Here is a 16,567-nt window from a genome sequence, read left to right on the forward strand (position 1 = left end):
CAGATCCACCTCTGGAAGGGAGGCTCTCAAAGGATTTAGGTACACATTAAAACCAAGATTAAAATTAAATATTGTTTTTTGGATTTGGTAAGTCAAATGCTACTTTCACCCATTATTTTTATTGAATGCTTCAGAATTCTCTTTGGAAGGTAATAATGGAAGTTTATATAAATTGAACATCCATAATAAATTTAACATGTCTCAGTATGTTTTTCAGTGAGATTTGGTAGAAGAGATTTAGGCATCTACAAATTCTAAAAAGCACTGTTACTATGTACCATTTTTTTTTAAAGCAGCTCTGTTGTCTTTCCATTCATTTTTTCTATTTCATCGGTGGTTATTCCTTTGTATGATTTCCAGCTTAATTTACATTGAGCAACAATGTACTTTTCGTTCTGTGAATGTACTGAATCTAGGTGAATGTGAGGTTAATGTGCCCCCTCAAATCCTTTACAAGACAGAATTGCATTGCACACTGTATGCAACATTGTATACCAGAAATCAATCAAGATGCCAGTGAGCAAAAGATCAAATGCCCTATGTGTAGCCAAATCTATTGTTATAATAACATTCTGTATCCTCTCTCTAACATGGTGCAGAATAATTGACCGTGGTTTTGTTCCAAATGCAAATAGTTCTTTCGAAGTATCTTTGAAATGAACTTTGGTATTTAATTTTTAATTTCCTTAGAAACATTAACCTGGAATGGTTAACAAACTCCAATTTGAAAAATGCCAGTTTAAGGAGTTCTGATACAGTAAACCCCTGGGCACCTGCACTGGGACAAGAAACAGAAGGAATGAAGCCCCGTGGACCACTGTCCAGTCCCATCCTCCCATGTGTAACCTCTGTCCTGAGACTCCTGGTTACAATTCCTTTGAGTTGCCCTAAAGATATTACAATAAGTGTATATATTTCCAAACAAAATATTATTAGTTTTTGCCTGTTTCTAACCTTTCTGTAAGTGAACACATGCTGCACATATTTTTCTGTGACTCAGTGTCTTGTCTCGTTGACTTCTCTCTGATGTGTGAGGTGTAGTTCACTCATTTTTACTGCTGTAAAGTTTTACATTTTGTGACTCATTTCCTATTTATGTTTAGGTTGTCATTCCAGTTTTTTCCATAAACATTACTGAACGTGTCTTCTGGGACACACGGGCCAGGGATTCCCCAGAGTGTACGATCAGGGCTAGGATTGCTGGACTGTATGCAGGATGTGCTGTAACCAGACCAGCACACGCGAACTTGATTTCCAAAGTGCTTGTGTCAGTGTAACCTTTCACCAGGCGTGTGCATGTGTCTCTGTTGCTGTTCCTATTGCTCTGAAAATGAAAACTGAGAGACAGCTCTTTCACCTGAAGGGCAGGCAGTAAGTGTGAACATTACTGCTTGGTTGCAGGACCGCCCAGGTCTGACCCTATTAATAACTTGATTTCCTTTACTTGTATTCCATATACCTAGTTATTATACTTGCAGCCTCTAAGTCCAGATATGCTTCCTCTCTGCATCACCATATAGTATTATTTTATTCGTTTGGAATCTTTTATCTTATATGTTTAGAATCATCCATAATAGAGACAGAGGAAGGGAAAAGTGGGGGCAGATGGACACAAGGAAAGACAAAAGACAATAGAGACTAAAAGCAAGAACAAGAAGAGAGGAATTGTAAACAGTGAGTAAAGACAACATTTTCAAAGTGCAAGGAAATAAAAGAGATGTAGAATAAAATAAGTTTTAGAGAGCTTTACTAGAAATCTATTGCTGTGTACCAGATGACCCCCCAAATTACTGACTTAAAACAACAAACACCTCTAAGCTCATGAGATACTACAAAGACAAATGCAATGGAGCAGAGGCTGATGGGAGGAACTGGACAAAGAGGACGAATTTATAGATGGAATAAGCAGTAGGTGGTTGGTTTACAGATGGAAATGATTTTGTTAGTGCTCCCGTAAGCAGATGCTAAAACAAGACAGGGTTAAATTCACCGTAATATTATCAGAGGAAACACCTATCAGAGGATAGGAGAGGGAGACAGAAAATGCTGGAAGAGCCAGCAGACCGAGATGCCAGTCTGATCCCACATTATGGTCTGCAGGAGAAAGTTGTGTTGCACTATTACAGATCACCAGGCAACCTACGTGAAGGTGAGCAAGGCCGGAGAGGAGTCCTCAGCTACAGTCAGCCGTCAGAGAGCCCCATGCCGCCCGGAAACCAGCCCGCCTTCATGTCCCAGACCTGTTACTGTGTGACCCAGCCCATGGGAAGTAGGGCCTCTGCACAAATACTGCCATGGATTGCAGAGCCCAGGTGTGGGGGCCCTTGTGGCTTATCTGGGAGCGTGACCCCAACCTTCCTACCTGAGCGGTCTGGGCCGTTGGAAATGAAGACCTTGTCAGGCTGGGTTCCTGCACTTGTCCCTTCATAGTTACAATGGGACGAGGAAGAACCAGCAGGCATCCACGTCTCACCCGGGTTCCCCCTACATTTACTCTTATCCCAGTTGTGTAAGAGGACCCCGACCCCCTCCTGAGGATCAGGGTGGATTACTTCTGCCTGGAGAAGAGCGGACTCCTGCCCTGGGCACAGGGAGTCCAAACATCCCTGGTGACAGCCGTAATGTGTATGAGGTTCAATCGATCCTTATTCCAGGACCTCCAACCTGCCGTTCCCAGAACTGCAGAGAAGAGGAGCATAACCTCCCCCAGTGGGTGATTGGAAGCAATGGTACATGGATCGATACCTGCTTCCACCCCTTGGTTCCTGGACTCACATACTCTTCCTATTGAGACCACAGCACCATATAGAGATGTCTGATTCCATAAATATGTTGCATCATGGAAAATGGCAGGGTTTCCCCCCTAAAACTGACATCTTGTGCCTTAGAAGGCCATCCAGCATTTTGTGTGGCCGACTAGATCTGGACCATCTGAAATGTGACATGACAGGTAGATCCCATAGTCATGGCATATCCTGTACCTGCTTCACTGTGAGGGATCTCCCAGCCACATACCGTGTTAAGAGCAATTCTGAGCCCATGGATCAGGCCTTTTGATAGCCCCTAGACAGTGTCACTGGCTCTGTGGGGAGGAAAGGAAAGCGCTCACATGGCATAGGTGTCTGTCCCTGTGAGGATGAATGTCTAGCCCTTCCAGGATGGAAGGGGCTCAATGCAGTCAACTTGTCACTTCATGGACAGTTGACCACCTGAAGAGATGGTGTTATAGCAGGGCCCAGTGTTGGTCTCTGTTTCTGACAGGGTGGACATTCAGAGGTAGTAGTAGACTAAATGGGAATCATTGCTGCTGGATTCCTACGTGGCTTTATCTCTGCCATGTGGTCACTCCATTCATGCGCCCATTCCACCGGTCCTGGGCTGACCACTGATAAAGGCTTGCTAAGGTCAACTTGTCTGCTTAGTGTTTCAGTGTCTCTTCAGGGGTGGATGTTTTCTGATGAGTGTTAACATGTGATTCAGGCTTCAGTGCAGAGAAACCATTTCCATTTAGGATGGACTGCTGTGGACCTGGCTAATTTATGACTTAGTGTGTTATACAGAACCCAGCATATATGGTCATTTTTTAAAAGTTTATTTTGAGAGAGAGAGGGAGAGAGAGAGAATCCCAAGCAGGCTCCACACTCAGCATCACGAACTGTGAGATCATGCCCTGAGCTGAAATCCAGAATTGGATGCTTAACAGACTGAGCCACCAGGTGCCCTGCATATGATCATTTTCAATCATGTGCCTGCTTGGTGTCCCATGGACAAGCATTCTCTCTTCTCAGGTCCTGAAACACACCACGTGTTACCTCTAAAAGGGAATCTACTACTCTTTGTGGATGGCATGGGCTTTACTACAATACCTGGGGTGCCAGCATGTGATTCTCCTACTAGTGCTTTCCTTTAGCTCCACACTGCATCCTTTCCCAGCATTGACCCTTCTACCATCAAGAGGTCCAATAGATGGTATCTGAATGTAGCATGGCCTAGATCTTTCTGTTCTGGTCCCACTCAAAGCTAGCATCCCTGTAGGTCATCCAGACGTGGGCCAAACGTAACCCCTAGGGGTGAAATGTGTGTTGCTGGAACCCCATGTGTCCCCTGGGCCATGTCCTTCCTTCTTTGCAGTGAAAGATGCAACTCGCAATAATTGGTGTCTTACCTTGGAGGGAATATCCCTGCATGCCCCTGACGTCTAGATCCATAAACCTTAATCAGGTGGCTATTCCCTGCACCTTTAAAAAAATTCATTTACTTAATTTTTAATGTTTAGAAAATGATGGTAGTTAGCATCAATGACCAAATTTACCATAGTTTTAAAGCGTAAAATGTAAAATTTACCATCTTAACCATTTTTAGGTGTACTGTTCAGCGTATTAAGTACATTTTTACTCCAAGGCAACTGTTAACACCATCTATCTTCAACTCTTTTCATATAGTCAAGACTGAAACTCTTTATCCATTTAACAAAAATCTGTCATTATTCCCTTCTCACATCCCCTGCAAACTATCATTCTATTTCCTGTCTGTATGGATTGGACTATTCTAGGCCCCATATGTAAGTGGAATCATACAGTACCTGTGTTTTGGTGGCTGGTGTATTTCAGTTAGCACAATCCTCATTTCATTCAGTTCATTTGTGTTGTAGCGTGTGTCAGGTTGTTCCTTCTTTTTAGGGTCGTATTGTATTCCATTGTATGTATATACCATATTTTGCTTATCCCTTCATCCCTTGCTTAATTCTTTTGGCTAATGTAAATAATACTGCTTCTAAGTATGGGCTTATAAATATCTGTTGATATCTCGTCTTTCAATTTTTTAGGGTATATACCCACAAATGGAATGGCTGGATCATATGATAATTCTATGTTTAATTTTTTGAGGAAGCTTCATACCGTTTTCCATAGTGGCTGCTCATTTTACATTCCCAACAGTGTACAAGGGTTCTAATCACTTTTCCTGTTCACTGGCACTTGTTATTTTGTTATTTTTAAAATAGTAGCGATTCTAGTGCGTGTGAAGTGGTATCCATGGACCCTCATTTGTCCCCTTGTACGAGGGCTGGAAGAAACCACTTCTTCCCCTAAGAATTGGTATCTCACTGTGGTGTTGATTTGCATTTCCCTAATGATTATTGATGTTGCATATGTTCTCAGATGCATTGGCCATTGTATATCTTCTTTAGAGAAATATCTGTTCAAGTCCTTGGACCACTTTTTAATCCGGTTGTCTTTTTTCATCTCAGGAGTTGTCTAATGTGTTCTGAATATTAATCCCTTATCAGATTTGTGATTTGGAAATATTTTCTCCCATTTTTGGATTGCATTCTTACTCTGTTGATACTGTCCTTTGATGCACAAAAGTTTTAAATTTTGATGAGGACCAATTTGTCTATTTTTTCTTTTGTTGCCTGTGCATTTCATGTCACATTCAAGAAATCTTTGTCAAATCTAATGTTGTGAAGCTTTGACCCATGCTTTTCTTCTAAGATTTTTAGTTTTGGCCTTTATGATGAGGTCTTTAATCCATTTTGAGATTATTTTGAATGTGGTATTAGGTATGGGTCACCTTTTTTCTTTTGGATATGGATATCCAGTTTTCCCAATCATTTGTTGAAATGATTGTCCTTTTCCAACAAATGGTTTTGGCATCCTACTCAATAACCACTTGACCATATATACAAGTTATTTTCTGGACTCTGTTATTCCATAAGTATGTATTTCTATTTTTATGCCAGTACCACACTCTTTTGATTACTGTCACTTTATAGTAAGTTTCAAAATTATGAAATTCAAAACTAGGCCTTCAAATTTGTCCTTTTTCATGATTGTTTTGGCTTTTGGTGTCCCTTGACCCCAAATAAAATTCCATATGATTTTTCTATTTCTGCAAAATATATCATGAGATTCTGATAGGGATTGCATTGAATCTTTTGATTGTTGTGGGTAGTATTAGCAGCTTAATAATATTAAGTCTTTCAATCCAGAAAAGTCTTTCCATTTGTTAATGTCTTCACTGATTTCTTTCAGCAGGTTTCTTAGTTTTCCCTGTACAAGTTTTTGCCTCCTTGGTGAGGTCAGTTTTCCACATATTTTATTTTTATTCATGCTATTGTAAATAGAATTGTTTTCTTAATGTCCTTTTGAACTGTTCATTGTGAATGTATAAAAATACAAATGATTTTTTCATGTTATTTTGTATCCTGCAACTTTCCTGAATCCATTTATGAATTAAAAAATTTTTTTTGCAGAATTAAAAAAAATTTCTACATAGAAGGTTGTATAATGAAACAGGGATAGATTTACTCCTTCCTTTCCAATCTGGATGCCTTTTATATCTTTTTCTTGCCTAATTGTTCTGGCTGTAACTTCCAATACCATATTGACTAGAAATGGTGAAAGCAGGCATCCTTGCCTTGTTCCTGATCTTAAGGGAAAATCTCTTAGGCTTTCAACACTGATATTAACTGGGGCATTTATAATTGGATTTTATTATGTTGGGGTAATTTCCTTTTATTCCTTGTTGTATAAGTCCTTTTATAATGAAAGTGTGTTGAATTTTTTCTTTTTCTGCATTAATTGAGATTATCATGTGTTTTTTTTTTAACCTTAATTTTGGTAATGTGATGTATTACTTGATTTCCTATGTTGACACTTCCTTGAATTCCAGGAATAAAACTCACTTGGTCATGATGTATAATCCTTTTAATATGTTCTTAAATTCAATTTGCTAGTATTTTGTTGAGTTTTGCACCAATATTCATGGGGGATATTGATCTGTAGCTTTCTTCTCTTGTAGTATGTTTGTCTGGCTTTGGTATCAGGACCATGCTAGCTTTATAGAATGACTTCAGAAGAGTTTCCCTTTTCTTCAAATTTTTGGGAAGAGTTTGAAAAGGATTGGTGTTAGTTCTGTAAGTGTTTGGTAAAACTCACCAGTAAAGCCATGAGGTCCAAGGCTTTTCTTTGTCAGGTGTTTGATTACTAATTTAATATCCTTTCTGGTTATAGGTCTATTCAGATATTCTATTTTCTTATAATTGTGTCTTGGTAGGTTTTAGTTTCAGGGAATCTATCCATTTCATCTAGGTTTTCCAGTTTGTTGGCAAGCAATTGTTTACAGTGCTCTCTTATAATCCTTTTTATTTCTGTAGAATAGGTAATAATATCTACACTTTCCTTTCTGATTTTATTATTATTATTTTATTATTTTATTTTTTATTTATTTTTGAGAGACAGAGAGAGAGAGAGAGAGAGAGAGAGAGAGAGAAAGGCAGAGTGTGAGCGGGGAAGGGGCAGAGAGAGAGAGAGGGAGGCACAGAATCCAAAGCAGGCTCCAGGCTCTGAGCACAGAGTCTGATTAGGGCCTGAACTCAGGAACTGTGAGATCATGACCTGAGCCGAAGTTGGATGCTTAACCGATTGAGCCACCCAGGCCCCCCTCCTTTCTGATTTTAGTAGTGTGTTTTCTCTCTTTATGTCTTTAGTCAGTCTAGGTAAAGCTTTGTCAATGTTATTGATCTTTGCAAAGAATCAGTTTTTGGCTTCATTGATTTTCTTCATTGCTTTTCTATTCCCTGTTTTATTTATCTCTGGTATAATATTGATTCTTAACTTTCTTCTGCTTGCCGTGAGTTTATTTGTTGTTTGTTTACTAGTTCTTAAGTTGTAGAGTTTGGTTGTTGATTTGAGATATTTTTTGATATAAGCATTTGCAGCTATAAATTTCCCCATTAGCATTGTGTTCCCTGTATTCTATAAGTTTGGATATATTGAGTTTTGTTTTCAGATGTCTCTAAATATTTTCTGATGATTTTTTTTGGTGGTATACTTGTTGTTTTACTGTTAAATTGACACATCTGAACCAAAATATTCACAATACTTGATACACTTTAAAGAGAATCATGTACTATAGTCTTAGATGTAACCACAGAACAAGCAGAACAAAAGGCTTTAAAATATATCCATAGTGTGTATTATTTCAATATTCATTCATTTACAAGTTAGACTTTTTCTTTTTGTAATTCTTTAAAGTTATTTATTTATTTATTTATTTATAGCGTGTGTGGGTGAGTGGGGAGATGGGCAGAGGGAGAGAGAGAATCTTAAGCAAGCTCCATGCTCAGCATGGAGCCCAAAGCAGGGCTCGATCTCATGACCAGGAGTTCATGACCTGAGCTGAAATCAGAAGTCAGATGCTTAACCAACGGAGCCGCCCAGGTGCCCCCTCTTTTCCTTTTTCTTTCATTGTTTTATTTGTTTATTTATTTATTTACAAAAATTTAAAAATGTTTATTTATTTTTGAGAGACAGAGAGAGACATGGCATGAGTGGGGGAGGGGCAGAGAGAGAGGGAGACAGAATCAAAGCAGGCTCCAGGCTCGGAGTTGTCAGCACAGAGCCCGACATGGGGCTCGGACCCACAAGCTGGGAGATCATGAGCTGAGCCAAAGTCAGATGCTTAACCAACTGAGCCACCCAGGCGCCCCACTGTGAATTATTTTTAAACATCAAAATGAGTACTGTATGAAATTTTAATTCTATAAAATCAAATGCGGTAAAATTATTGCTGACTGCTTTTGCATGTCAGAAACAAATTTATATTTTTAAACATCTCAGGGCACATGGGTGGCTCAGTTGGTTAAGCATCTGACGCTTGGTTTCAGCTCGGGTCACGATCTCACGGTTCGTGAATTCGAGCCCCACATCAGGCTCTGTGCTGACAGTACAGAGCGTGCCTGGGATTCTGTATCTCCCTCTCTCTCTGCCCCTCCCCTGCCCTCTCTCTCTCTCTCTCTCTCAAATAAACTTAAAAAAATATTTTGAAAACAGCTCAATGTACTAAGTCTTATCCAGGTATACAACGTAATATTTGTTCAATAAAAAGCTGTATATCTAAAACAATTCAAGAACTCACAATAGAATAAACTGTTAAAAATGTGCAAGTTCACTAGAGATGACCTACACTCTGTTGTATACAGATAGAGGTTTAAATGGTTATCTTATTGTAAAATACATTGAGTTTTTTGTATTCCCTGGTTATTATACATTGTCTCCTTTAAGAGGAGGTATGGTACTGTTATCTCCAGTTTCTAGTTCTGGTAATGAAAACCTCCATGAAGTCTGTTAACAATTCATTACCGGTACATTTATGAAGGCAGCTCACATGATTTGCAAACAAAACCTTCAGGCCTCGTGTTATTTACCAAAGAATTCAGTGCAGCAAGAAGAGAAAGCCCAGTATGCAAATTTACAGACTAATCTACAAATTAACCAGTTTCTGTGATCCAAACTGTGTCAAACTTTCAAGGTATTGTCCATAAAGTTCCATATCATTGTGACCTGCCCCTTCTACCCACAGAAGCTGCATTGGTCTTTGACAAGACTCAAACAATGTGAGGCCATGTGAAAAGTCAAGATGACTTCATCTTCAGTCCCGTGAATTATTAATACTGGAGAGGTTATCTTAGAGACTTTGTCAATGTTTGGGAATGCATCCAAACAGTAGGTCTTCATGGTATCAGGAAAAGTGACTGGCATTGCCGAGGTCAAAGGGGAATGAAGAATTATGCAAGCACTCTTACACTAAGCAGCAAGATCCACAGATGGTACTGTCCCTCTCTAATTTGGCCATTATAGAATCACATTTTCAGGGCGTTATCCATATCTTGTCCTAAGAGCAAGCCAAGCAGCTCCTATATCTGCATAGAGGTTCTTGTCTGATGGTTTCCCAGAACTTGGGCCATACCCAGAATAATCCTATGAGGGCATATGACAATTACTCTGTGATCCTAGTCCTATGTAGAGTTGCTCATCTGACCAAGATCAACAGCACTTCCATGTGAGAAGAATAAAGTGTACTTGACATTGGGTGAACAACGTGCAAACATGCAGACAATTCTGTTGCCTTTACTGGTTCTAGTCATGAAACACTAATAACATCTCTTTGTTTAGAAGAGTGCTGCCAGTCTGCTGGTTGTGATTGGTGTAAAGTCCAGAGGCTTCCACGTTCATCATACATCAGCATATAAATTGAATCAGGTGGCAAAAATGCTAATTTTGAAGCCATTTTCCCAGGAAAGGCGGACAGCAGAAGAGGCCGCATAGTTCACTAAAGGAGAGGTTATTCTTCTATACCTGAGGTGTGGGGAGAAAAGGGCCAGGAGGGAGTCCCTGCCCATGCACTCTTCTCCACAAGATGAGACCCATGCTGCAGCCACTGTCGCCACCTCCCCTTCTGGCACAGCAGACACCTCTCCAGATGCAGCCAGGTCTTCTTCACCCTTACTTTCCTTTCTATGCTCCTCTTCAGCCTCCTCTGCGGGGCCGGCTCTCCTGATGGGAGGAAGGTGGACATGGAACCGAGGGGTGGGTGGGTGAGCAGAACTCTCGCTAAGGAAGGAGTTGGTCACTGACTTAAATGTTTTTTAAATAGTTCACTTGGGATTCCTTTGGGCCCATTGGTTAAGAGTGTGTTTAATTTTCTCCAATTTGTATATTTTCCGGTATTCCTTTTGTTTTTGATTTCTAACTGCATCCCATTGTGGTTGGAAAAGATATTTTGTGTCATATCTCCTTTCAATACTGTTGAGTCTTAATTTGTAGTCTAACATATAGTGTATCCTGGACAATGTCCCATGTGCGCTGGAGAAGAACGTGTATTCTGTTATTCGTGGGTAGAGTGCTGTGTATGTGTGTGTCAGATCTAGCTGTTTTCTTATGTTGCTCCAGACCTGTGTTTCCTCACTTTTCTTCTGTGGGTGCTCTATCCAGCTTTGAGAATGGGACAGTGAATTCTCCAGCTACTATTGTGGGTCCCTACTTCTCCTTTTCCTTCTATTAAACTTTGATTCATAGATTTTGTTGATCGGGCATTAATGCTAAAAGTTTATCATTGTCAGATATTCTTGCTCTATTGAAACTTTGTTGTTTTGTCTCTTCTAAATTTCTTTTATTTCAAACCTATTTGGTCTGATATCAGTAGAAAATACTCCAGTTCTCTCTTGATTACTGTGTGCAGGGGATACCTTTTTCTTCTTTTCACTGTCAAACTATTTGTGTTTTTCGATAAAGTGAGTCTCTTTTAGACAACATAGAGTTAGATCATCTTTCTGTCACCATTCTGCCAGCCTCTAGTTTTGACTGGAGTATTTAATTCATTTACATTCAAAGTAATTGCTGATAAAGAGGGACATGTCTCTGTTATTTGGCTATTTTCTACATGCCTTATAAATACATTGTTCCTCATTTCTGGATTTGTTGTTTTAGTTTTAGTTTAGTTTTTTTAGTGAAATGGTTTAATTCTCTCTCATTTCCTTTTGCATATATTACTCTATAGACATTTTCTTTATGTTTGCCATGGGGATCACATCACACATCCTAAAAGTATAGCCCTCTAATGTGTATTTCTACAAGCTTATCTTCAATAACAGACCAAAAGTCTCATTTTATGCAGCTCCATCTGATCCCCTTGCAGTAATTGATGTCAGAAAATTACATCTTTATACATCATCCCAAAACATAGACTAATAATTGTTTTCGTGTTATTTGTTAAATCAAGTCAAAAACAAAAAGTGGAGTTACAATTCAAAGTTACAATAATAGCGGCCTTTAAAAAAAATCAGTCTTTTAAATCATGTAGAAAACAAAAACTGGACTTATAAAAAGTCCAGGAAACTATGTTTATAGTTGCCCATTTATTTACCTTCACTGAGATCTGTATTTCTTCACATAGCTTCAGTGACTGTCCAGTGTCCTTTCATCCCGAAGGATTCCCTTTAGCAGACCTTGCAGGGCAACTATGGGGAAATGAACTCTCTACCTTTGTTTACCAGAGAATGTCTTCATTTCTCCCTCACTTTGAAGACCCATTTTGCAGATATAGGATTCTTGATTGAATATTTTTCTTTCAGCACACAGCATATCAGCCCATTGCCTTCTGGTCTCTAGGGTTTCTGATGACAAATCTGTCAACTTTTTAAGGAACGATTGTACTTGATGAGTCACTTTTCTCTTAGTGCTTTCAAGACTCTTTGCCTTTGGTTTTCGTTTCATTATAATGTGTCTTGGTGTGGATGTCTTTGCGTTCATCCTAAATGGAATTTACTATTCTTCTTGGATGTTTATATTCATGTCTTTCATCAATTTGGATCAAGTTTTCAACCATTATTTCTTCAAATAATCTCTCTTACTTTATTCTCTATCTTCTGTCTGGGACTCCCAAAATGCATATGTTGGTCCCTTTTCTGGTGTCTCCATGCTCCCTTAGACTGTTCACTTCTCTTCAATGTTTTTCATTTGGCTCCTCAGACTAGATCATTTCAACTGTTCTCTCATCAAGCTCAGTGATTCTTTGTTCTGCTTACTGTAGTCTGCTCTTGAATACCTCTAGCAAATTTTTCATTACAGTTGTACATATCAGCACCAAACTTTCCTTTCAGTTTCTCTTCATGTTGTGTATCTCTTTGTTGATATTTTACTTTATTCACAGCTCAATGTTTTGACTTTTTGGGTCTTCCTTTAATTCTTTGAACATCTTACAGACTGTTGATTTAAAGTACTTGTCTAGGAGTGGCTGGGTGGCTCATTTGGTTAAGCATCTGACTTCAGCTCGGATCAGGATCTCATGGTTCATGGGTTCAAGCCTTGCATCAAGCTCCATGCTGTCAGCTCAGAGCCTGGAGTTTGCTTCACATTCTGTATCTCTCTCTCTCTCTCTCTCTCTCTCTCTCTCTCTCTGCCTCTCCCGTGCTCACACTCTGTTTCTCTCTCCCCCTCTCTCAAAAATAAATAAACATTAAAGAAATTTTAAAAATTAAATAAAATACTTGTCTAGTAAGTCCACATTCTGATCTTTCATGGGGATATTTTCTGGGTTTTTTGTTTGTGGGTTTGTTTGAATGAATCTTATTTTCCTGTTTCTTTGTATAATTTTTGTTTTGTTGTTGAAAACTGGTCACCTCAATCTTATAATGTGGTAACTCTGAAAATCAGATTCTTCCCATTTTGATTTGTTTTGATTTTTGATTGTTGTAGTCTGTGTGCCAGAAATCAGCCTGAGGTGTAAATTTCAGCTCTTCTCATGTCATTTTTCAGCCTACACTTTTCCCTGAGCATGTGTGTGGTAATTTTCTACATCCCTGCCCACCTCCTCCACCAGTGATGTTCAGAGAGGATCTGAGAGCACAGTGGCAATGCCCCTGGGTGGCCAAGGGCTGACAACAAAAGCCCTTATACCTGCTTAGCCAGGACATCACCCAGGGACTCCCTGGGCTACTGCACCAGGACAGGGCTCTACATAGGGTTTGGCTTGTAAATTGTTTCCCCAAATATACTCTGACTTTGATGCTTCCTCCTCACTGAGTAACCAGGGACTTTGGCCTTACAGAAGAAAAGGTCTCTAGGCCATTAAAGTTGGTTCCCAGATCTGTAGCCAGACCCACAAACATGCTGGATGTTCCAATGCATAATCTGGCACTTTCCATGGAGAGGACATTGGACTAGGAGTCCCTGTCACTTGTTCTTGCTGCAGCATTTGATGCTGGAGGCTGGTATACTGGTTCTTTCTTTCAGTCATGTAAATGCCATAATCTTCACTCCTGACCACTTCAGGTCCCTCTGTCTGCTATCCATAACACTTGAGTCAGGAGCTCTGGTACCCAAGTTCAAATCTCATTTATACCCCGATGGCTAACCAAGGGATTTGAGAGTGGCTAGCCAGGAGCTCCCAAGGGCCTCAATCTCTGTAGCTGAGCCAATGACCTACAACAGGAAAAGCCCCTTCCTGAGTCCCAGACATCTCAAAGGCATCTGGTGGTTAAGCACTGCTTGTCTACAGTGCCCAATGTGATTGAAATGTGTGTGCAGGAGGCACTGTGCATAGTCCTGGTTGCTTGCTCAGGCAACCAAGGCCAGCAGGCAGTCACTAAACTCACGTAGGAACATGTGCAGATGCATCCACACGTGTACAGGACCCACCACACCAAACACCCATAAACTTTCCTCTTTCCAGCCTTCAAGTAAACATTAAGGAATTCTGGTCACAGCGTTCATTCCCTCTTTCCTTCCCTTCCTTCCTTTCTTCCCTTCTTCCTTCTTTCCTTCCTTCCTATTTCCAAGTATATTAAGTGAATATCTCTGTGCCAATCTGTGTGTTAGGCTTGGTAATCATTTAATGAAACAGACACAACATATATTCTCTTAATTCTTACAATCTGATAGAAAAGAGACAATAAATAAAACATAATAATAGTAGTACCTTATATGGTACAGCTTGATTCGGGGCTGGACTCATGAACCATGAGATCATGACCTGAACCGAGGTCGGATGCTTAACCCACTGAGCCACCCAGTACCCTCACTTGTTTTCCTCTCTCATCCCTTTCCCAGCCCTTGCTGGTCTCCCCCCATGATCCCTCAGCATCCCTCTGCTTCCACCAACCGCCAGACAGGAGCAGGAAAGGGCCCCAGGGTCAAGGACAACACCCTGGAGCAGAAACTCGATGTCTTCCTTCCTCTCAAGCCTCGACCCATCCCCCAGCAGAGTACAGGCCCTCCCTGAAAGACATGTCCCTGTTGCGTGTTGGTCCCGGCTGAGTAGTGGCACAAACACAGCTCCTTCTATCCCTAGCTGTCCGGCTCCCCACCCGCATAAGCACCCGCGCACAGGTGTCTGCTTGCTGGCCCCTCTGCCACAGGCACTGACTCCACCTGCAGCTCAGCTTCCCCCCTCCTGTAGCGCTGAGCCAGCAGCTCCTAACTGGAAGGCACATCAGAAAGCCCAGGTGACCAGCAGGTCCCATCTAGAAGAAGTGGGCTGCGGCGGGGTCTGCACTTGACCTGACTCAGGAGCACTCCACCTTCATAGAGGCCTGACCTCGCCCTCCAACCTCACCCCTGGCCCAGGCTTGCAGACTGCACTTGGCCTTCCCTCCTCCTTCCTGGCCCACACGCACCTGGAATCACAGCTTCTTCCCAGTGCTGCTTGATCCAGGCTGCCAGGGCCTTCCTGCCCCGATCCTAGCAGGGACTGGACAAGGCAATGCAGGCAATGCTGTAGCAACGTTCTTCTAAATGAGGTCTAGGTGGTAATTGAGACTTCCTAGGTGAGGCTGTCTGTCTACCCTCTGCATCCTGAGACTGCCACCACACCACCTCCCCCACTGCCCACATGGAACCCTCCCAGACAGGGGCCCCCTTGGAATTTCTGTTCCACTTTACATGCCTGGGAATCACTGTTCAAGGAAATTCTTCCTATCAAAGTTAATTGGTGGAAATCACTTGTTTTGACACCAACATTTAAAGCAGGCATTTGAGAAATTAGCGCGTGACTTTCATGCTCTTTCTCCAGCAAGTGCACCAATGACGTATGAGGCAACCATTTTGATCCCAAGGAACTAGAACTGATGTTCCCTTGGGGAGGACCACCCCAAGAGACAGCAGGAACAACCACAGACCTGCATGGCCCTTACTCTGGTTGTGACATGGTCATAGTCCCTCAATGTGGGGCAGGATGACTAACCATCCCAGGCTGCCCCAGACTGGGCAATGTATAAACACATTAGGACCAATGTATAAACACATTAGGTTCACAAGTGAGAAGGCAGTCACCTTCCATGATGGTCACAAATAAATGGTGAAATCAACAGAAAGTCCCCAGGCCCTGCACTCTCCACCCTTTCTTGTTTCATGTGTCACCTTGTTCTTTGACCAAACACAAAACCTGTTTTCCTATTTCCCTCCCCTCAAGCAGCTTGATTATGGGGAAATCACGTTGACCACCCCTTCCTTCAAATCTACAGGGCAGAGACCACCACAAGGAAGCGCTGGCTCAGAGGTCAAGGTGAGGCCACAGGGCACAGTCCACATGCTCTGCTCTAAATGGCCTTTTGGGCTGTGCCCTGAGGGGCTGGACAGGGAAAATCATGGAGGCAGGATCAAAACAGAGGGCACAGCTGCCCCGAGAATGACTTGCCCCCCTCTCCCCAAATGGTCAAGGGAGCCTGTATCTCCTTTTGCATATGTTCCACAGAGAAACTCCAACAAGAATGGGGGCAGGTGGAGGGAACCAGAAAAGAGTACAGGTGGGAGTGACCCAGAGGAACAATTCAGGACACAGGTCCTGGAGGAACAGTTTCAGGGGCTGCAGAGTGGACAGAGGTGACCATCTGTGCTTAGGACTCATCTATCTGCTATAAGTGGATCCTCCCAGTGGGACATCATAGGCAGGGCTCTGGCACCACATACTGACCCCTAGGTGTGGTCTTGTGGGTCCTTTTCTTGGATTCCTCATGATGGCTGGAGAGATTGGGGAAAGAGTGCACATAGGAAGGAAATAGGGTCATCACCTCTTGTCTGGATTCCTCCCCAGTGTTGAATCCCTCCCTCCTAGCTCTCTGACCCTTTCTTGCTTGTGCCCCTCTGATCCCATGATCTCCTGGGCCCTCTGTAGTCAGGACATAATTGTCACGCATCACCCCAGGGTGAGCCCTGCTGAGTCTGAGAGTAGAGAGAGGTAGGGTCAAGTGCTGAGTAGGGAGTGAAGCCCTCTCTGCCCAATCCTCAGC

The 16,567-nt window shown here is 41.7% G+C and overlaps 1 pseudogene; it reads right to left on the reverse strand.

Moving 5' to 3' along the window:
* Positions 1 to 16,567, reverse strand: part of LOC125938196 (alpha/beta hydrolase domain-containing protein 17B-like) — a 48,950-nt pseudogene that overhangs the window by 28,601 nt on the left and 3,782 nt on the right.

This window comes from Panthera uncia (genome assembly GCF_023721935.1).
Source record: "Panthera uncia isolate 11264 chromosome B2 unlocalized genomic scaffold, Puncia_PCG_1.0 HiC_scaffold_24, whole genome shotgun sequence".
Lineage (NCBI taxonomy): Eukaryota > Metazoa > Chordata > Mammalia > Carnivora > Felidae > Panthera > Panthera uncia.